The sequence below is a fragment of the Rattus rattus genome, chromosome 7, assembly GCF_011064425.1.
Source record: "Rattus rattus isolate New Zealand chromosome 7, Rrattus_CSIRO_v1, whole genome shotgun sequence".
NCBI lineage: Eukaryota > Metazoa > Chordata > Mammalia > Rodentia > Muridae > Rattus > Rattus rattus.
The window spans coordinates 122,994,962-123,018,065 of NC_046160.1; the positions used below are offsets into that span (position 1 = coordinate 122,994,962).

Sequence of the window (23,104 nt, forward strand, 5' to 3'; positions counted from 1 at the left end):
TAACAGGACAAGCTGGGGTGTGGCTGGTTGCTTAGAAAAGCCTTTGTAAAGATCGTGAGCAGAAAGTCAAGGTGAAAAAACTCTGTCTCCCCTGTACTCAAGACATCTCTTCTGTAAGTGTGACCGAGGTGACAGCTGGGAGCTCCTGTCGGTGGCCCCAGATGGCATGGTCAGCTGGGCATGTGTGACGGAATGGCCAGGTCTGCTAAGTGGCTTCAGATCATATGTCAGCTCGATGATGTGCTGTCTCCCCATTGCCGAGGCTCCCCCATCATCGGAGAACACTTGTCAGGGTTCGGAGCAATTAACATTACGGGCAGTTATGTCTGGTGGGAGAGACGAGGGATCGCGGCAGCATTTACATCTTTAGAGGTTTTACAGAAATGCTCATTTATGGAACAATCTCTCCAGCAGACCTGAATTTACTATGCTAATATTGATCCTTGGAAGGGAATAATGAGTGTGGTGTGAACATAGCAATTAATTTCACGATATTTTCCCATCTAACCTCAAGAACCCAAACCCAGCACGCCGACTCTGGGCAATCATAAATAAAATACCCAGGAACGAACGGGTTTTGTTTGTAATGCAGTGGCAACGAGGTTTTTAATTTCTCACACCGCGCATGATCATGAGGGGGGAAGAAAAACCCAGAAAAGTAAGAAGCAACTCTCGTTTAAGAATTTAACATCGTCCAAGCTCTGGTCAGGGGAAATGTAAGCAGGAAGCAGGCAGAAAGAATGTGTTCTGGGAGGAAGGCATAGGGGAGGTTGGAGATGAGATAATTGCTGCCCCGGACAAAGGGGAACAGAAGACCTTGCCGTGCCTGGCTGAGGGGGGCTCTGAGAGGGCATTTGGTATAAGTCTTGGCTGGGTGTAATCTATAACATTCTAAGGACGCACTGGGTAGCGTTAAGATTTCTCCTAGCTAGAGAGCAAGCCCTGCTTTGGTTTAAGTAGGTATTGAGTACGATTAACTGGCAGAGAGCAGATGCCATAGAGTCAGAACAGGTTTCAGGAGGAAAGGCCCCACCCCAGAGGCGTCGGTACGGCCACGCCATCTTGCCAGCACCCGGGAATAGCTATGGCAAAAATAACGCAGGTTGAGAAGTAGACTAAATTCCCTTTTCTGCCATGTTTTTTTGATGAGGGAGGGGGAAAAATCAATCCTCAAAGCAGCAAGGGCTGTAGAAAAATTGGTACCTAGAATTCAGTGCGGCGTGGGTGGGATTAGAGTCACTTGGGGACTGGAAAGCAGGTCCGCCCTGAGAAGCAGCACAAGCTACCACAATCAAGTCAGCCTTTGCCAGTGGAATTCATTCAGGGACATGCGCTTTTGCTGGTTGAGAAGTCTACACCTACCACAGATGACGGCGTGAGACATTCTGCTTTTGTCTCCATCAACCCAGGGTCCCCCAGACTCAGATGGAGACTTAACCCATTTTGTAATCAGTACTAGCTCGAAAGGACATCAGAGTGACTGTGGACTTTGGGTTCTCCTCAGAGATCACAACATCCCGCTTGGAAAGGAAGCAGACTTCCTGCTAATAACTTTGCGAGTTTGGCTGCCTGGGATCGGTGTGCCTGGCTGTGTTATTTCCTTTGCCTTTGATCCTCCCAAGTCATCTGAATCTGCTCATGCAGTCCAGGGTTCAGGTGACCACGTCTCTAAGGGCAGGTGCTCTGTCCCGTGCAGGCTGGCCAAGTTGTCAGAATAATGTCCCTGGCAATCCCAACAGAAACCAACAAACTGACCTCCCTGACACTAAATCTAACCCCTTGCAAAAACATGGAACGTCGCATGAGTCCTCTGGGTATAATGGTAGCCTAGGAAGCAGGGAAGGAGAACCAGTACGCATACATCAGAGAGTGGTTTGGGAAGCAACGGGTCCTACTGAATGTGCTCTGTGGAAGGCGACCCATCTGCAGCGGCGACTGGCATGACGATCAGACAGCCCGGACACCTGAATACCTCCTATTAGGCTGGACTCGCACAGTCTCCAAGGCCTCTTCGGGCCGTGTCCTCCAGTCATAGTTTACCAGATCTTCTGGGTTTTTATTGGATATCACAGGTGACAGGGAACTCACTACCCACCAGGACAGTCCATCTGGTGCCAGGCTTCTCTAAGCTGGGGCTGGATGTCAGTAAGTCTCAGTACCCAGCTATACCACGTAAAAGAACACGGAGCTGCAAACCCACACAATGGTTAACAAAAATCCTTGTCGAGCAGAATGTGGCCTGTGAAGTATAATTCTCCCACCACTGTTCTAGCATAAAAGAATTCTTCCTCGTTCTGGAAAGAAGTACGGCCCTGTCTCCAGTGGCCTGGATTCCCCTGTAGGGGCCACATAGGTCCGGCAAGACAGTGACACCTCTTTCTGAATGCCTTGTCTTGTCACAGGCTGCCTTGGCTGTTCCTGGTGTCTTCATTCCAGACCTTTCTCATCTCTATGATGAAGCCGGGAGGTTAGTTCATTTGATGTGAGCATTGCAAAAAAAAGGCCATAGACACCAATGCTTCCTTTCCTACAGAACGTTGGTATCTTTCTGCTTCATCTCCACTACTGGCCAGGCCCCATCTCTTCCCACAATGCTCCATGTTCTATGAGGTGAGGGGCTACAGATGAGCCCTGCTGGTCACTCTGCATTTTTGGCTACCGTGTGCTACGCTCAACTCCCCATGGCATCTATCCCTCAGAAGCCAGAGTTGTGGGGACCACAAGGGACACTCAGGAGGGTGGCCTGAAAAGGGCCACAGCACCCAGGAAGAAGTGCAGAAACAAGTTTGGGTTCCCTGCCCTGGGGTTGGCTGTGAGACTGAAATATTGCTCCACCGACTCTAAATGTGTGACAGAAGCCAGTGTAAGCCAGTGGGGAGACAGAAGCCTGGAGAGCTGAGCCCTGGAGAATGAACGTCCTCACAGGCAGATCCTGATCATGCAGGTTTGCTGTATTGACTGTTAATCATTGCACGCGGGTGTAGCACCCAGGGTGTCTCTTGGTGTTTGCATGCACAACACTGCTATCTGATCAGGCACGTCCACCACATCAAACTTTTTTTGTAGTAAAACGTATTTGAAATTCTCTCTTCTGACACACACGCTCAGCAGGCTAAGGTGAGAGGGTCAGGGGTTCTAAGCCAGCCTGGGATAGATAGAGAAGAGGCCTGGTCTGAAGAAATAGAGAGAGAAGAAAAGGAAGGAAGTTGGAGTGGGAGGAGAAAGGAAGGTCCATATTCTCTTCCATGTATTTTGAAATATCCATGGTGATATTATTAAGTGTAGCCATGCAACTGGGTGATGGAACCTTGGCAGCTATTCCTCCCGACTGTAACTCTGAACCTGTAGGCTTTCCTCAGCCTATCCTCTCCTGCCCTGTTGGCTATGTACTATTCTTTACTCTATCCTGTGAGGTCAGCATCTCTAGATTCCATACAGTGTTTGACTCCCTATGTGTGATGGTTGATTGAACTTGGAATCAACTAAAAGGTAGGCCACTGTGTGCTCCTGTGAGAAATTTTCTTGGTCAGATTATTTGAAGTGGGGAGAGTTACTCTGGATGTTAGAGCCCCCTTCTGTTGTTGTTGTTGTTTTATTTTGTTTTGTTCTGTTTCTTTTTGCCTGCTTGCCTTCACTCTTGTTGGCAAGTTCATCTACTTTGTGGCTGGTGCTGCTGCATCTTTCACTGTTTCTAGGACCCAGCTTTGGGTTTCCGATGTGGACTAGAGGCCAGCCCTCCAGAAATCCTCAGGACCTCAGTAGCCTGGGTCTGCTGAGACATCCAGCCTCATGTACTGAGCAATGACCAGGGTCTCAGTCTTTCTGGCATAAGATAATCCTCGTCTGACTACCCAGACCATATTACATAGGCAATCTGACAAATCTCCTTTTAATACATGCTTATTCTACTGGTTCTGCTCTTCTAGAGAGTCCTGATTACTATACTGTACCTGGCCCATTCCAACTAGTATAATGTCCTCCAGAATCCTCAAGGATGCCTCGAATGACAAGATTTCATCTTTTAGTGACTGAACGGTAGTCTCTCTGTATGTGTTCCACAGTTTGTCCCTCTGTTGGGGAACAGTTAGGTGGAATCCACAGCCTCGTTGTTGCAAATACTGGTGAGAGGACATGTGGATCTCATCAGTGTGCCGAGTTCAGGAGCTGGGGAGACAGCTCAGGTGGTAAGGTGTTTGCCACACAAACATAGATATGATGGGCGAACGTGCATGGGAAGTAGTGCACCACCATGCACATGTACACAGAGCACATGAACACATATCTACACCATACACCACACACACATGCACTCACACATGCATGCATACTGTGAATGAACTAGGTTTTTTGTTTTTTGGCTGTGATACTAAAACCCATGACAGAGACTGAGACATAGTAACCAACTATTCACCTCCCCTGCCCCTCCCCCTCAGTCTTCTGCTATGGGGGAGGCTGCAAATGTCTGGGCATAGAATAGATTCTCTGAGGTTTGGGGTATTATAAGCCCTGGACTCCCTGACCAAATGATATGTCAAATTATTCCTGCAAGCGGGAAGTTAGCGCTGACGAAAGTCTGTTGAAAAGCTGCCGTTATACATTAAAAACTGGAGGCAAACGTCGGGGACGTTGCACCCAGTCTTGCTGTGAAATGTCAGAACGTAACTGCTGCCTAGGGACCAGGAATGACAGCAGTTTTCTGTAGAAAAAGCACTGATGGGGTGTGTGTACGTGCATGCGTGCATGTGTGTGTGTGTGTGTGTGTGTGTGTGTGTGTGTGTGCTCGCACCCTGGTTTCTATTTGGAAGGGTTAGTAGGGGTAGAAGAATGAATGAACAGAGAAAAAGCCACCACTGACATCAAAACCTCAGCAGCCCCTCCCCCATCCCCCATTCTCAAATCCTCGTGGGGGGAGGGGCTCCTCCCTCTAGAGATTCTGGGTTAAGATGTAGGATGTGGGTCCTGGGCAGGCTGTGATTCTCTGAAAGGTCCGTCTTCTCCCTCTACCTCCTCATGTTCACACGGGCCAGGAAAAGGACAGCAGCAGCCTTAGAAGGAGTGAAGGATGAGACGGGACTGGCCCTCGGGAGATGGCAGCTGTTCCTGTTGTAGGGAAGGGGCAGAATCTTGGCAGGTTTGAGAGTCCTTTAGACATGGCAGAGTCCTTGTATAAAGCCTAAGTCTGGGTTCTGCCCCGCTGCATTTGAAGGTTTACTTCACCATAGGCTGTGGTCTCTGCCTGCTTTGACTTTGGGGATGAGGACTCTATTTTAGATAGGATGTTAAGTTACTCTGATCCGTCCTATAAGCTGCGAAGAATTGGCTGAGCCTGAGGCCCAGTCTGGCCTGAGAAGCAGCGTAGGAAGGCAGACGGGAATCCACAAGGAGGAAGGCACATGGAGGCAGGTTTTTGATCTCCTGAAACTAGACACCTGGTGCGCTGGTCCGGCATCATGGGCTGGGGGGACAAAGCTGTCACTACCTAGCAGCCATCCTCTGGTTCTCCAAGGGGTAGGAGGAGCTCAGTGAGATAGCACGGAGCTTCCATGATGAGAACAGCGCAAGAGCAAAATGTCCAGGAAGGAGGGAGGCAAGGCCAAGAAAGGGGGGGCACCTCTCTCACCCAAGTCCCTGGGTCTCCAAATACTCCACGTCGGGGGGGGGACATCTCACTCACACCCACACGCCCACGGCCACATTCGCTGGCTCATCTCTTCATTCCTATGAGCGTCAGGCCTCCATGGGCCACGTCGCCGCCACCTGCTGCTGTAACCCCAGCACAGGGGAACCTGCATCACCATTTCCCTCCATCCACCCTCACGCAGGAGCAGGTCCCCGATCCTCGGGACCAGACTGTGACTACGTCTTCCCTGGCCCACTCCCCAGCAGCGACGTGTAGGTAGAGGGAGGAGCTCTTGCTGGCAACGCCAGATTCCCCTGCCCCCTTCCATTGGAGCTCCCCTCCGCTCCCCCTTCGTTCCCCTTCTTATCCCTCCTCTCCCCTCCCCTCTGCCGCAGCCCAGCTCCTAGCGCGTCAGCGTGGGCTTCCCGGAGCGAGTCGCTAGGTAACAGGGCTGGCTCCGCAGACCCGGGCCGGGGAAGCCCGCGCGCGTCGTCAGCATCTGCGCCGCGGGGCGGGGAACGCACTGACCCTCCCCTATAGGGGCCTGCAGACCCCCTCCGCTGGCTCGCAGTCCCCTCCCTGGATGCCTTAAGGGCGGCCACTGCTGCCGCGGAGTTGCCCCTCCCCTGCGGGGACCCCGACGTCGCCGCCCTCTTCTCCTCCCACGCTGGTCCGCACCACTCTCCGCACGGCCAGGTAGGCGACCCTCCGCCGCGGTTGCGGTGGCCGCCGGTAAGGTGCGATCTGAAGCTGGGGCGGGTACTACGCCACCAGCGGGGCTCGGGCCACAGCGGCCGGCGGACCGGCCATGTGCTAAAGTTTCTGGGGCTCGGCTGCCCGGCGGGTGCGCGGCGCGGGGCGCAGAGCGCGGTGGGTGGGGCGCGCGGTGCTGCCTGCCCCCGGCCCCGCGGGGCGCAGCTCAGTGCTCTCTCACGCTTCCTTTCTCTCCTTTCCCGGGCGCAGCCGCCCTCTGCGATCTTCCCGCCGAGCCCAGGCGCGGGGCATGAGGAGCCCCTGGGTGTCGCCTGCAGACAACCCAGCCTCGCGCACACCTCGCCAGTCGCTGACAGAGACATGAGCAGCATGATTGGGTTCCGGTGTCCGGCGGCCAGCCTCAGCCGGAGACGGCCAGTGGGTCTGCGCTGCTTGGGAGAATGAGGCAGGAACCCACGGCCACCTCTCCTTCCTCCTTCTCGCCTTCCTCTGGCTCCCGCGCCCCGGACCTGGGCCGGGCTGTGGCTCTGCTGCGTGCCCTGCGCGCCCCCCACCTGCCTCCGGATGCTCTTCTCGGTAAGCCAGGCCCTTCGCCTCGGGAACAAAGCCCCTTCACAGGGCTCAGAGGCTGCCTCTGAGCCCCCCCTCCAACCATAACCCAGTGCTTGGAATCTGTCCCCAAACCCTACCTGGTCTCTGAACTGCCTAGGTGCCTTCAAGACCCGGTGTTTTCCTGGGCTATCAGGGAGATGGCAGCGAGATTGACATGCAGGCAGGCAAGAGACCTGTTTGGTCTAGATAAGCATCTATGTGTGCAACCTGGATTCGGACTTAGTCACTAGTGGGAACTGGATGTTTGGTGGGTGTCCAGGCATCGCTGGTTGGTGGACCTCCAAACCGCTCCAAGGAAGTAGGATTCCCCTTCTCTGTATTCCAGTTGAGGAAACTGAGGCCCAGGGATATTGAATGTGCTAATCAAGGTCACAAGGTGGAAACCAAAGTGCTCACCATCTTATCCTGATCCTTTGGTCACAAACGCCCCCGATTCATTTCCTCCACTAGCTGCTTCTGTCTCAAGAGCCACACTGCATGTGTGTGAAACTACTCCTACCAATGACAGCCGAGATGGAACAAATTACTAGTAGAATGTATATGCCATTCACTTCTCCTTTTAGGGAGGGCAGTCATCACAGGAAGCCTCATTGCGGGGCTCGGGGAGGATTGTTAATACGTTTTCCTTGTGGTTTCTTTGCGGGCTCTGTTTTCCAGGGCCCTTAGGGGATGTTGAACAGTTTAACTTGCTCCCATGTCCCCACTCCCATGTTGTGTGGCCCAGGCAAGTTCACCCTCACATAGCACTCTCAGCCTTTCCCCCTGGGCAATACCCACCAGTACCACCCCAGGGTTGGTTGTGCAGATCTTAGAGATGGCCGCTTTACAGGGCCTGGGGGGCTGATTCCAAATGGCCACAAGGCAAGGGCCACCTGGGCCCTGACTCACAGTTGCCATCTGTCTGTGTGTCAGCAAAACTTCACACTTCCTAACCTAGAGGGAGAGGGGTTAAGCTCTGATACAGACACGAGGCTCTCTGCTCACCTGTGCAGCCACGACTCTTCGCCTAAATGCATGCGGGTGATTCTAATCAAGATCACCACCAGGGAATCGTTTGGTCCTTGTCTGAGCACTCGTTTGAGAGGTTGAGTATTTAACTTGTCTGTCTACACCATGTGGAAAGTGATGGTGTTGGAGCAGGGGGAAGATCTTTTGCCACAGAGGCCTTGGTGCCTGTGTTAGGGTTAGGGTGGGTAATGTCTCAGATCCCTCCCAGCTCCAGGACTCTGTGAGTATGAGAACTAGGGAGTCACAGGTCTGAGCTAGGGTATGGGGGGGGCATCAGTCACCCAGGTAGACTGAATAGATAGTTGATTTCCGAGAAGAGTACGCTTGGGTCGAAAGAGCGGTGAGAGTCTGGTTCGGCCAAAGGAGGCGGTGCCTCAGCGGTAGTGCGTTATCTATTAGGTAAAAACATAATGGCTATAAAATGTCCCTAGGGGCCAGACTGGGGTTATGGGATAGCGTAGGCACTTCAGTCTGAAGAGATGGTGACATTGGCCCCTAAGAGCTGATACAATCCAGTATCACCTTGACGTACAGCGGGCTGGGAAGCCTCGTGGCCAGCAGGCCTTGCTGCCCTCTGAAAAGGAACAGTGACAGTTTGTAAGTGAATCCCAGCCTGAGCCGTCGGTGTGAGGACAGCACAGGGGTGGCTTGCTCTCTCACCGCTGCTCTCTGGTGATTATGCCAGTGACAGGTGGAGTCCACTGAGCGCCTTCAGAGAAGCTGTGAGGGGAAGGGTGGGTGGCAGGCTGCTTAGACCCTCACTGAATTTCATTTATTTGGGGGCTGCTAATAGAGCTAAATGTATCAAGTTGACCTAGGGGCCATTGATGGGTTGTCGGCAGCCCTTTTAAAGATGTAGATTAATGAACCCTTTAAAGCAGTACTGAATCCCAACGCGAATGGACGCGTTGTCACCTTTTCCCAGAAACTCAGCTCCCAGCAGGGCTTGATGGGTATTCGGAAGTCACCAAACCGGAGAAAAGCTTCCTTTATTTTTGACGCGCTCGCAGGGTCTGTGAAGGGAAGACAGTGCTTCTTGGTGGTGGCATTAATCTCCCAGCGCTGTGTGTTTTAGGTCCTCACGATTAATGACGGGTATGGTTTTGGATAAAAAACGAGCGCAGAGAAATGATTTTCATTAAGTCATTCGCGACAGTGACAGCGTAATTATGGAACAACGATTTCCAGATCCTCTATCATACCCCTAGCACACAAAACTGGATCACACAGTACTCCATCGATCCCCTTTTTTTTCTGATATTTAATTTTTAATTCATCGTTTTCTCCCATCTCACTCTGTGCTTTTTCCCCACACACGTGCACAGCGCCATGGAAGTGGACAGCAGACTCCAGTCTTCCTTCCGAGAACTTCTCAAAAGCCAAGCACGCAGTCCCTAGGCTGGCCTCTGGTTAAAGTGTGTCCTAGGTGCTTGGATTTCTGGGGGAGGGCAGGAGGATATGTATGGTGTATGAATAAATAAGATGAAGAAGTTCTTTCGTGGGCTTACCTGTCTGACAGGGAGTGGCCACTGGCTTCTGTGCTGGTGAGTGGTGCTTGGCCCTTCGAGGTCTCTGAGGTCTCCCATGCTACACAGTGACTGTCACTGGAGGTGCCCATGTGGACAGATCACATCAAGGTGCACGCACAGAGGAAGAGGCCGGGAAACTGGCATTCATCCGCTTGTGAACTTGGCTTTGTAACCTGGGACGGTTTATTCCCATCCTTCGGGGTCTAGACTCCACTCTGCCCGATGGGGCTTCATGTTCATGCATAAATGTGTGTGGTTAGTAACGGATGATGTCCTCTGACTCTCAACTCGAAGAATCCTTAGAGTTTGGCCACAGCCGGTTATTAATAGATCCGGAACGCTGTGTGCACTCCGGTTACATAACGCTTTCAATTAGACATCCACGCAAACAATGAGGACCCGGTCACTTTAAAAGATGCATTTTGTTGGCTTAAGTGAAGCCCCAGTGTCCTGGGTTCACGATAATGGAACTCTCATCCTGAGAGATACATGCCAGGTTCCCTCAAACATACCTGAGAACACGGGAACGAGCCGTGACTCTCCCCGGCATCCATGTGGCAAGAGACACAAGAAGGGTTATGTAATTTGGGTCAGTGGGGTAGGAAGAACACAAAGTCCTAGATGCAGAGCCTCAAAGTCAAGGGACTTGGGGATTTTGCCTCGTTCCCAGGCTATTCCTGGAAGGTAGGGAGGGAAGATGGTAATTACTGCTTGCATTTGTTTTGAAAATGGAAAGTCCTTAATTAGAGCCCTGAGCTCAGTGGAAGCTTCAAAGTGGCGAGGCACAGTGTCAGTTATGTTTGTGTGGTCAGCCCTCCTGGGTCATGTGGGTAGGGAGCATGTTGGCTGAGGTCAAGGCTGCCTGTTGAAGTCATTTTCGGATAGAGTAAGAGGAAGGAAGCAGCCACCAGACCTTAAACACCTTGACCCTCACACAGCGGACGTTGTCCAGCTCCTGAACTAGAGTGCATGGCTGGGCTCCGAGAGCAGATGGATCTTTGACTTACAGAAGTGTCAAAACGGCATGACCTGGACCGCTGTTCAGAGTACACTGGAGAGGGACTAAAACCACCTCACACTGTAGCTGATGTCCTCTGGTGCTGCAGTGTGTCTGCTAACCAAAGACTGTCCTTCCTCCTTCCTCCAAAAATTTTTAAATAATGCCACTGTACTAAAAAAAGCATGTGGAAGATTTGCTGTGCAGACCATATGGAGTGATTCAGCTATTGATAGACCTCTGAATTGTACTTTTTTTTTTTTAAAAAAAAAAGGATGTCAGATTTCTTTTAACTGAATAATGTCAAATACGCGTGTCCCCAAAGAGAGTCAGAGCTAAGCCGAGGGTAACCTTAAAAAGGTTGGTGTTAGCCGATCTTTGGGGAAGAGCGAAAATAACTTCCCCAGGTTCCACATGCCCCTGGGGTTCTGTGGGAAGTGGTAGGCAGATGACACCCCAGTCCCTTTAGAAGGTACTGCAAGCCCATACCTGCTGACGAGGGACAGAGAATAAAAGTTACATAACAGAAACTTTCAAAGGTTGGTTTCTCCTGCTCTACCGGATGCCAGTGAGTTAATCCTTCCAAACAGCACAGGCAAGGGATAAAAGTCCACCCTCAGTGTGGAGGAAGCTCAGGACTTAGGGAGCGTGGGTTCCGAAGAGCTCAGAGTGTGAGCATGGTGGTGGTGGCAGATGTCTGAGATGGCCTTAGGAGCCGAGCTGTCTCCTCCGTTCTTTGCTGTTTGCTGTTGGGTTTGCAGAACTTCTTCAGAGCAGCCCTCCCCAGGATGCAAGACTGCCAGGTCCCACCTGCAGCCCGCAATTGATGGAGACTGAAGGGAGGTCGCTAGGATACATGGTCACTGGCTACGTGGCTTTACAGTCGGAGAGTAAAATCTCAGCCCGGTTATTTTTCTCCAGCAGCTGAACATCCCCAGTTCTGCTGTCAGTTTTACCTGTGTTTTCCTAGTGATGTCTTAACAAAAGAACCCTCCCCACCCCCACTCTGCCAAACTGCTGTGGTGCCAAGAAGCCTGAAGTTTCATGAGAGGTGATTCATGGGGGGAGGGGGGCAATAGAATGAGGTAGAAAACTTGTTGGTGATTCAGTTGTGATCCGTAAAATACCAGCAGCCTCCTGGCGATCAGCCTGGAGATTTTATTCGCTAAGTGAGGATTCCTGGGACTTGATCCCAGTGAGAACGAGAGAGTTCAAACTCTGAGAGAGCAGATGGGTGCCTGGTAGTCGTAGCGAGATTTTAGCGTGTGTGGTTACTGAAAAGTAGGAAGTTCCTGACGCATCGGAGCGTGTGAACGTTGGGACTTGCCCAGGACCCGTTAAGTTGATTAGATATAATGTTCACGTCTAATGTGAGCGCAGGATTCATTCGGCTAAGCCATTGTAGGTGTTCACGTGGCCTGCGTATGCTTCAGACAGATGTCAGTGGTTTTCTGCATCTAAACCTCCCCTTGGTCTGCCTTTCCTGTTAGAGAGTTATGCGTTGACACTTGACGCACTTGGATGATGGAAACCTGAGTCTCAAAGTCAGAATGTGGTTATCTCTGAGGGTGTAATCCACACGATTCCTAATGGGTTTTGTTTCTTACTAATCTGATCGGCCGCTGAGCTGCCCTGTGCACCTCGTTTAGCATCAGGAAGCTAAGAAGCAAACAGGGAATGCCCAGGGCGTTTTCCCATCAGCCCCGAGTCTCAGCCTGGATCTGCTAATGCAATCAGGGGACTCGTCCAGCGGAAGAGGGACGGGTAGAGTTCAGATTGGCCTTGCCACGTCTACACCTGAGCGGGGACTCTTTGATTCTGAAAGTGGGCGATGACGACGACGATCACTGTCTTTTAATGATAGCATCAGCTCTCAGAATTTTTAAATGAGGGGAACGCGCTTTATTTTAAGCCACGTGCCGCGAGTGAGCGTGGGATGATTTGGGGGTGTGGGGGGCGTCCCTTCCGCTTGCTCTGTCAGACACTTCTAAAACAGTAAGCCCTGCTCTGTTTAAGCAAGGCAAGAGCTGGCATCTTGGGCTTCCGGTTAGAAAAGCGGGAGTGGAAAAATCCACCCGCTTTCTGAAAGGGAGAGCAGAAGGCTGCTCCTCTGTCACTCTTACTGACAAGATCAGCATCGCCTCAGTCCAGAAAGTCCCTGCGGGTGGGTGCAGCCTCTACGCTCAGGCCTGCTGGAGGACACCCTGGTGGCACCTCCTGGAGCTACCGTGTCCACCTGTGCAGTCCTGGCCCCACCGTCTCCTCCACTAGCAGCATGCCCCACTCTGGTACTGCCTGATGAGCAGATCACACCACCTTCCTCCTTTCGGACACACGCCCGTGGTCAGCACCTTCTCGCTAACTTAGCACGCACAGCCTCTGCTCCGTGGTAGATGTAAACAGCTTCAGTGCGTGTGCAATCCTACTGCCCTCGTCGGCCTGGTGCATTACCAGTGCCCTTTGTCCGAGAAGCCATCCAGAGCGGAGGGCTTAGCTGTCACCGAAGGAGCTAGAAGCAGCCTGGGTCCTCACCCACTTCCCTCTTGTGTCCCCTAGGTGCCTAGGGAGAAGCCAACATCCCACTCGTGCCCTTCACAGGCTTCTGTATTCATCTAGGCCGGGAGGCTGCCTAGTGTCATTTTCCAAATATGACCAGGTACCCTGGCTGTGCAGGCTCTGGAGAGCTTGCTAAATTTGTCGCTCATCTGAGGAATCGGAAACTCTCAGGGACCGAGTCCCACGTCTGTGTTTCTGAGACACCTTCCAGGTCATTGCCATCTCGGGCACTGTGCGATTCCAGGTTGCCGCCCACCATGGGCGTGATCATGGCGGTGGGTGTGACCGCTGGTGGTCATCCCTGCTCTGGACGCTCTTCTGGAACCCTTCCCAGGCCTGGGATTGTCCTCACTCCCGTGCCCACCACACCTCTGCCATCTATCCTCACACCAGCCCCTCCCAACCACTCTTCCTGCTCCCTCACTGCCCTCTACATCTTGTTTCTGTGGGACGTGCAATGGACTCGTGTCCCCCTCGGCTAGCTCAGGGAATGCCAGTGCCTGCTGTGTCCCTGTGAGTCTCTGCGTCATCTGGTCCTGAGTCTCGCCTGCTCTTCTCCCACCGCCCTCCAGCCACACTGGCCTCCTGGCCAGACTTCAGTCCACCTGTTTGCCCAGGTGTGCCCTCTGAGATGCTGGGCGAGGTCATCTGGCAGGAACTGCCATCCTCAGCCCCATTGTTTGAGAATCCGCAGAACCTTTTCTCTTGCTCCTTTGGGACGAGCCTCAGCTTCCGGCTTACCATCCCCGCAGAAGCTGACTTCGAAGTAGCTTCTCTAATTTCCGGCACGGTGTTACAGGATGACTCATCATTACCAGGGCTAGATTGCCAATGTGGCTTTAGAAGTGTCTTTCAGAAGGAGTTTCTAGAAATAGACCGTGTCTCTCTTGGGCTAGACTATCTCGTCAGCTGCCTTAGACCCTCGAGGCCCCATCTTTGCTCTCCCTTCCTGACTCACAGGTCCCTTGCTACCTCTAGGCACCATGGAGGATCCTGGATACTAGTCTGAAGCTTTAAGGCACCGGATCTCTTGCTCTCACGCAGGTCAGCAACGTCCCTCTCCGGCTTATTTTAACCTTTCTAACCAGAAACAAGCTCTCCCCATTCATCACCAGGCCCTTCTGGTACCTCCGTTGAGCAAGACACGTTTGGCCTTACCCACTTTTCGACTGCCTCGGGGATGGAACTCAAGGACGCTCTTAGCTTGTGATTGGGAAAATGGGGTCGTTGGGGCGGAATGCGTGGATGTCACACGGGGCTTGGTTTAGCACCTGGAAGCCGTCTCCCCACCCAGCAGTGTGGTATCAAGGCCACAGAGACGTCTCGAGTTTCCACCCTCACCTGATGCCCACTCGTGCACGTGTGCATGCACGCGCATCCATTGCTGCTCGTGCCTTGAAATCTAGACTCCACGTAGGAAGGAAAGAAAACACGTAGTATTTGCCTTTCTGAGTCTGCCTCATTTGACTTAATCTAGTGATCTCCAGTTCCATCTATTTCCTTGCAGATGACACAATTTCACTTTTGCGATCAAACAGAACTCTGTTTTCTTTGCCCTCCAGGGGCACTGTGGCTGGTTCTATAGCTCAGCTGCTGTGTGTGGTGCCGTAGGAAGCAGGGGTGGCTGGGTGTCTCTCTGGTATGTCAAATCAGCGTTCTCTATGGGTGCACCCGGGATGGGCAGAGCTGCACCGGAACACAGGCCTTTCTTAGCACTGGTTTTTCTCTGCGTTAGCAACTGGGGAGTCACATTGTCCCTGTTTGTGCCGAGAGGCCAGGGGCAGGATGCTATGGAGGGTGGAGGTAAGTGAGGTGATGATGTCTCTTTTCAACAAACTCAAGGACAGTTTGGAGAAGCCTGATATAGCTGATTAGAACGGCTGGCGTGCCCAGAGAGGGCAGAGATGGAGGGTGTATATTGTCTATGGAGGATGGAGACGAGCTCAACTTTGTCAAGCAGAGAGGAAGAGGGAAAAGCATGTCTGGTTGGTAGGAAGGAATGAATGAAAGCAATGAGACCCCGGGGGCTGCAGGGGCCAAGGTTACACAGGCAGAAGGTGGGGCCAGTCCTACAAAATGGGGGTGGGGCCTTGAATGCCAGGTTAAGGGGCGTTCCCTATCTTATAGGTGGCAGGGAACCATGGGAGGTATTTGAGCGAGAGTGTGGGTTTTAAAACAATGTGTGGCATTCCTGATCCTTGGTATCCTGCCGCCTAAGCATAGGGCAGTAAAGACAATGTGTGGAATGTTGAAGAACCATTGCATGGGAATGAGCTTGACTCTCAGGTATGGCCAGCAGCACTGTGACTCTTTTAGCACCATTTGCTCCCACTGGCTGACTTTCCAGGAAGGCCCTGTGCACAGACCCTATCTCCCTTGACCTTGCCAGGCCTTGCACGGGAAGCCAGGTAGACGCTGGCTGCAGCCCTGGCTGCCCAGCTCCTGTGGACAGTGGCCAACAGGAAATGGAGTGGGCAGTGTCCCAGCCCAATTCATTGAGCCGTGGGGCTCCCCGTGTCTCTGCAAATGCACTCAGGATGCTTCTGGCCTGAAAACAGCTTCCCAGACCCACATCTACAGCTGAGAGAATCCAGGACACCAGCCTCCCAGCCCTGGTAGTGACCATGACAGGTGGGAAGAGAAGGTCATTGTTCCCAGCCACTGAGACTTGATTTAAAGTGCACACGCTCTGTAGGGTGGGCGGCTTGTTCCAAGTGGCCTGGAGAGGAAGCGTGTCCCTGGATCACAGGTGGTTACACGCATGTTCCCTCCACTACCCTCACTGACCCATGCAAAACCTCTCTTACTAGCCAGTAGACAAGTTACTTGGGATTTTCCGGGAGCTGTGTCCCTAGCAGAGAGACTTCTTCAAGTCAGGCTGGTGAGCATGCCAGGCCAAGAAGAGGCATGTGAAGCGATGCCCTCCAAAAGGTTCCCGCCCCTTCCGTGGACCTAGAGAAAGAAACAGCCATAGTCACCAACAGACGCCCTTTAGGTCAAAAAATTAAAGACCAGAGGTGGGAAGGAACCAGCCTAAGGTTACCTAGGGATCATGAATATGCGGGGGACCCAGTAATTCTACAGCCACCGTGGTTATTGAGGTTGGCTGGGACTCACAGCTGGCTTACGTCCATTTGAAAACAGGCAGGCGTGCTCACACGGCCATGCTGGCCACAGGCCCTGGGCCTGTAACTCCCACTCCTTCCTTGTGGGACTTACTCCCCAGCGTTCAGACTCTCTGGCCCTTTATTTGCTCCTTGGTTTCCAAAGCTTGTGAGGGTCTTCAGTGCTAGCAAAGAGGGGAATTTGGCCTCTGGTTATTAAAGCAGAGTCCGTTGCCAAAATCCCTGTGTTCGGGAAGAGATGGGTTTGTAGTCTGTGTTGGAGCTCCGGGGGTTTGAGTGGGGTCTCAGCTTGTACCACTGGGTTCTGGGGTGTCAGAGCCCCCATACCTACCTTGAGGTCTGCCTGAATTATCTCTGGGCATCACCCTCAGAGGCTACCCTCTTTCCCTTGGCTCTGTGCTCTGGGTCCCCAGTACCTGGGACAAAATGATTCACACTTAGCAATTGCTGCTTTCCAAGTATGGCTGAGTGAGGGGTGCTGGGTTTCATGGGTATCTCAGCGTAGCTTTCTCAGTGACCTGGCTCTCTGGGCTGCCCTGCACCTTCTCAGATACATCCTCCCGTGTGTGAGCAGTGGATGTCCCTTCTGCCAACTGACTACAGTCAAAGCCTTGCTGGAAATCTCCGTGCCCACAGCTCCTGCCCATCGAGTGTCATCTGTCCCAGTGCTACCAACATGAAGGAATAGTTTGTAAGCGTTCCCAAGCCGTTATCCCCAAACTTGGCCAATCCGTGTTTTGGATGAATTATGTTAATGGGCCCATTGTTTACTGCAGTTCTGTGTAGATGTGATCTACCTGGTTCTGAATGGCACCAGTTCACCATCGTAATTGATTACCGTTTTAAAGAAAGGAGAGCAGCGTTGTTAAAACCCAAAGAGAATTCGAGGTAGTAAGTGAGGTGACAGTAAAAACAGTGTGAGTGCTGGGCAAGCTTTTAGGGTGGTCATGGTTAAGATTATTTTAGCTGGACATGGTGGAACATGACTGTAATCTCAGCACTTGGAGGGTGGAGGCAGGAGGATGAGGAGTTCGATGTCATGCATGGCTACAGAGTAAGTTTAAAGGCAGTCTGGGATACATGAGTCCCTGGCTCAAAAATAAAAAATGAAAGAAAGAGGGAGACGGAGAGGGAGAGGGAGAGGGAGAGGGAGACGGAGAGGGAGAGGGAGAGGGAGAGGGAGAGGGAGAGGACATTCTGAATATCTTTCTCAAGCTTGTTTTTCTGGGCAAGGACCTGGCCACTTATAGATTCCCTTCCACTTGGCTGATGGCTCCTCTGCCTGAAATCCCACATTTGGAGTGACAGTTCCCCAGCAAGATTCTTCACGCTGTGACAGCTACTTCCAGGGCTCCGCACCTGTTGCCTGAAGCTGTTCTCAGGGAGAAAACTGGAGCCTTACACAGATCTGGATTTAAGTCCAGCGCTCTCTCTCTCTCTCTCTCTCTCTCTCTCTCTCTCTCTCTCTCTCTCTCTCTGTCTCTGCTTCTCTGGTTCTTAGACAGTTCTCTCTAGCTGTTACAAATACTGTTTCCTACAATCCAGCAGTTACTGAGAGGTGTAGGCTTTCTATTTTAACTACTTACCACGAGTACAGATCTGTGCTGATTGAACTGTCAACCTCACACAATCTAGAATCATCACTGGAGAAGTGAATCTTCATGAGGAATTACCTAGATGGAATTGGTCTATGAGTATGTCTTTGGAGAATTGTCTTAATTGTTAATTGACATAGGCAGCCCACCGTGGGTGGCACTATTCCCTAGGCATGGAGTCCAGAACAGTGTGAGATGGGGAAGGCTAGCTTAATCTCTCTTTGCCATTCACTGGCTGTGATGTGACCAGCTGCTTGATTTCCTGCCTTGATTTCTTTGAAATGATGAGCTCTGATGTGAAATTATAACTCAAACTCTTTCTCTTCAAAATTTCTTGTTCTTGGGGTATTTGTTGCAGCAACAGAAATGAAACTAGAAGGAGACGCTACAGACAGACTACTTAGCTGCTTGTGTTAGCCTCTCATTTCACAGATGAAGAACTAGTGTTTAGGGAGTATTTGATTCTGTCTGCAAAACATCTCCAAACAGTGGTCTTTGCCTCTAGTAATTGTCCATTTTGTTCAGATAGGTAGTTCTCGCTAGGGCCCTGTGAGAGACTTCACTCATATGAGGCTGGGGCTGGAACCATCTGGAAGACATCATCTTCCTGGCCTGGCACCTAGACTTAGGAGAGGTGCACAGCCCAAGGTGAGGGCTACGAGGTATGAATGGGGGATGGTCCTTCCTCTGTCACTTTGTGGCCACTCCAGGTTGGTTGGCTTAGAGTCAGGCAGGAGATCTCTGCTTCCCGAGTACAGCTGACATGCTGGGGGGGCACGGTAAAGACGTCTACCGAAGCTCTGAATCTTTTATGGCAGCCTTGGGAATCATGTGGCATCGCCGCTGACTATAGTTACAAACAAGTCTCTAGTCCTTGGAGGAAGAAAGAAAAGCAGGACTCCATCTTTTGCCTAGAGTAGTGTCGAAGGAATTGAAGTGTAACTTTTGGCTAAAGTGGATTGTTTTTGTGATGCATGTGGCAGGCCATGCCAACAGAGCTCTACGCACATCTACGTTGTTGCCAGGGTGCGTCCTTTTCGGTTAAAGAGCTCTTGGTCCAGCTATGGTACACACCACCCTTCCCATCCCATCTCTTCACCTCTTTTCCCTCAGCCTACAGTCACATCTGGACTTTTGGGGGGTCCTAAAAGCCTTCGTGGGTACCTTCAGAGTGGATGTGTATGTCACACATCCATATTATATATCTATCGCATGTGTCTTGTGACAAATGAGTCAATATAAAGAGGAATTTCCTATTGTGCTGTATGAAAACATTTTCTTTGAGGGAGAGTGGTGGCAGACTTCTTTAATCCCAGCATTTGGGAGACAGAGGCAGGTGGATTTCTGAGTTTGAGGTCAGCCTGGTTAAAGTTAACCAGGACCTACACAGAGATATTGTCTAAACAAAGCAAAACAAAATTTCTCTCCTCTTCCTCCTCTTCCTCTTCTTCCTCCTCCCCCCCATCTATCTCTACTATCTCTGTGTGTGTGTGTGTGTGTGTGTGTGTGTGTGTGTGTGTGTGTGTGTATGCTTGCATAGAGTGTTAGATTTTTTTCCTTTTGATTTAATATAAAAGGTGCATTTCTGTGGACACTAGGCACCGTGCCTACCACATCTCATGGAGAGAGGAGCTGAGATTGCCGTCTCTCCCACCTACATTCCGTGTCCTCCCACTTCCCTCTGCCTTCCTGGTCCCCTTTCAGGCCATGTCCTCTCCCAGCCTGAATCTTCGAAGCCCTTCTCTGCATCACTGACCAAGCCCCAGTCCACTCCTGCCACTGGGAGCCTCCTCTCCTCAGGCTCTCTTCAGGCCTTCGTTTAGCTAAGAGCTGTGTCCCCTGGCTCCTGGCTGGTCTCTGAGAGCAGAGCTCTGGCGGGCCCTCCCTCTTATTTCCCTGGAAAGCGGAGCTTCGTCTGGGTCTCCCTGTTTTGAGTGACAAATCCTCCAAGCCAGGTTCCGATCCTCATGCTGCCTCCACCAACTTGGTACTGCATAGCTGCTCTCCGTGTCCAGCCTTTCACCGGGGCCGCCTGAGCTCCGCCCTCAGAGACTCAGTGTCAAAAAGGCAAACAAGGAAAAACAACAGACAAATGGCTGCAAGCAACAGAGTGGAGTTTTGATATAGGGACTGGCGTTGTGCAGAATCCAGAGCAATGAGTTCGGTCTGCTCGCACGAGAGAGGAGGGGATGGCAACCAGACACTCATCTGAGGAAGATCAGTGTGCCCTCTGTCCCCAGCACTGGGTCCTGCTGTCTCCTCTATCCCCCATCTCTCTGGGCTTTGACTTTCCCTCTCTCCTCTGAATAGATAGTCAAATGACAGTCACCCCATCATGGCAGCCTTAGTGCTGCATCCGAATGACCTGACTCCTTCAGGCTCCCTGGACACACTGGCTCCTATACAAGAAGCTAAGTGGCCTGCTGGGGCGAGCATGTTTGGTCCAGGAAGCTGTGGCTACTCGTGGATCTCATGGTGAGGAGGGCTACCTCATGGGGCTGTGAGTGTGATATGTTCCCTCAGGAAGGGTGCACAGGATGGGAAATCGGAGGTGGCAGGCCCTCTGTCTCAGGACTGTTTTCTGGTTTGGGGCGGCAGTTTCTAGGCTGTTGGTAAGCATCCTTGAGAAACCAGCCTATGGTTTTAATATTATCATGTGTTAAATAACTCAAGTACTAAGGAGACGATATTTGGATTTGTCCAGAGTAATTCTTTTGAATTAGTTAATAAAGTTGATCAGTCAACAGGTGCTGCTCTTGTTCGGGTTTGGTTTGGTTTTTCCACCCTGGCTAAGGTTGTAGACTCAAGTGAGTTGTGTCTGTGGACTTTCACTGGAGACTAAAAGCATTAGGAGTCCTGGAGGTCACTCAACTTAAAATCTGGACACTGGCAGCCACAAGAATTGGCTCATGTTCAGAACTGGCCAAGGCTGGCTTACAGGGAAGCAGCCTCCTCCCTCCCGTGGCTTAGAAAGAAAGAGAGGCTCTGGCAGCTTGAGAGACCTGTATCTGGAACACTCTGTCCAGCACCCACTCATGTCCAGGCGTGGTGGTGCATGCCCGTAATCCAAGCCCTCAAAAGGCTGAATCAAGATGATCTTTGCACGTTTGAGGCCAGCCTAGGCTGTATAGCAAAACATCGTCACCAGCAAACACGCAACAGAAGCAGGCTACAGAGATGTGAGAATGATCTTGACTTTCTCACATCTTTCTGGGAGAAAGACCCTGGTTTTTCAGGAGAAATTCTGGCCCTCTCTTTGTTTGATTGCTGTCATGAACCTTGTTTGTACAACCCACTCATGATGGCCCCTGATGATAAAGGAGGAAACAGGCTGGGACCACATGGGGAGTTTGTTCTGGGTCACTCGGCTTCTAAGAAGTGGGGCAGGAGTGCGGATCAGAGCTGCCTCTTGTCAAGTTCCCCGTGACAGCATCGTAAGAAGCCTGTCATCTTCTTATGGGCACCAGCTCCTGTATTGTGGGGACGGTGCTTGCCCGGGGACTCTGGTGGCAGTCCCTTGTTCCCAGCTGTGGAAGGATTTTTCCTTCTTAACTCTTGTGCATGTGTTTGTAGCTCCGATTTCAATCCTCACCTTTCTCCTTGCTTGAAAAGGGGCCCCTCATTGTTCTCCATTCTGTGTGCCAAGCTAGCTGACCCTCCACTTGGAGAGCGTCTCCTGTCTCCACCTCCCATCTCACCGTAGGAACACTGGCATTACTGATGGGCAGTGTTGTGTCCAACTTTACCTGAGTTCTGGGGACCAGGACTTGGCTGCTTACACCTTCGCACACAGAGCCAGGTTTATCTCCCCAGCCCACCCTAGAAGTGCTCTACACAGTCCTACTAACCAAGCTGAAAAACAGAGCAATAATATATCGCCTCCTAGTGTGGAGATCGGAAACCAAAGGTAAAATTGGCCAGGGTGATGTCTTTGCTGGTCTCAGGGGAGGGCGACCCCTCCACTCCTTGCCTCCTCCAGTCCGTGGTGGTGGCCAGCAGTTTTTGCTGACCTTGATGTGTAGAACCATTCTGTTCTATCCCACTGTCCTCACCTTCTCCCTGCATGTCTCTGGCCGCTTCTCCATTTCGTTCTTTTATAATGACATGATTCAGGTCTAGGGCCCACTCTGATCCAGCATGATCTAGCTAGGACTCAGACATAACTAATAGAGGGATGGAGCTAAATGTTATAGCAAGGTGTCTGCCTAAGGTCCTCTAGGGGATCATACTGTCAGCTAGAATGTTCTATGAGTGGTCAGTGCTGCCCCACCCTGGCGCCTCACTGTCTCCTGCCTAGGTCAGCGTGGTGAGTGTCCCAGTGATGTCCTGCACCCCCTGATCCCTCTGTCAGGATGGCCGTAGCTCCTGCTGCTGCCTTCTCGGAGCCCTGGACAGTTTGCTGCTTTGGCATCTGTTTGGAGCCCCTGCCAACTCCTGGCACAGTGAGTGGGTGGCAGCTTGGGCACAGTGTGTGTCTGCAAGGCTCTCCCCCTTCCCCAGCTGTGTTTGTCATTTTCCTTGGGCCTCTTGGCAGCCCCTGACTGGTCAGGGTATCATCGACCCCAGTGTGGCTGAGGGGCAGCTGTGCTTGGGGACGAAGCTGGGAGCTGTGGATTGATCTGGTTCCCTTCACCTCAGTTTCACCAAGGGACAAGAGAGTGTGTTCCCTCTCCTCAGTTTCACATGTGGGGGGACTGCTGTGTGCCATCAACTTATCTCACCTCCTGGGGGACCCTGGCGGATTCCTCACTCTGTGTGGGGTTGTTACAGCTTGAAAGGATTCATATCGAAAGCTCGTCCTTGAGAATGCTGCCACTCACCATAGAGCCTGGGATATGCTTAGCTGAGGAACACCGGAAGACGATGTCCCCGTATGTCTGCCGGAGGCATGGGTGGTAATGTGGCCCTAGTCTAACCACTCCTAAGCTTGAGTGTGGAAGTGGTGACCCTATGAAAAAAACTTGTCACAGTGGCAGGTGAATGTGGGGGTGATGGTGGTGGTGGGGTCTGTGTTCTCCAGCCAGTCAGCCTGCAGGGATTGTCCCTTCCTGAGGTTTTCTCACTTGAGGGCACCAGAGAGAGAGAGAGAGGGAACAGGGATCCTCTAGATTTTAAGGGGTCTTCTCCCAGGGACTTCAGGAAAATCAAGGAGAGGTTGTAGATAAGATGAGGGAAGGGGTGGGAGGAAAAGTAGGAACTTGGGGAAGAGATTTGTAGGGATGGCAGGAAGCTATCTGGGACAGTTGGAGGTGACGGTGGCACTTCAGGCCTTTAGGAGACAGGGGCCTGGGGCAGTCTCATTGAAACCACAGATGTCCTGAGTCTTTAAAGTACTCCTGCACAGCAGA

General features: G+C 51.8%; 1 long non-coding RNA gene across 1 annotated transcript in view; it reads left to right on the forward strand.

Moving 5' to 3' along the window:
- Positions 1 to 6,042: 6,042 nt before the first annotated feature.
- Positions 6,043 to 23,104, forward strand: part of LOC116905438 — a 44,799-nt gene continuing 27,737 nt past the window's right edge. The window contains exons 1-2 of the long non-coding RNA XR_004388527.1: positions 6,043 to 6,316; positions 6,584 to 6,910. This is a non-coding gene — a long non-coding RNA (uncharacterized LOC116905438). The remainder of the gene's footprint in view (positions 6,317 to 6,583; positions 6,911 to 23,104) is intronic.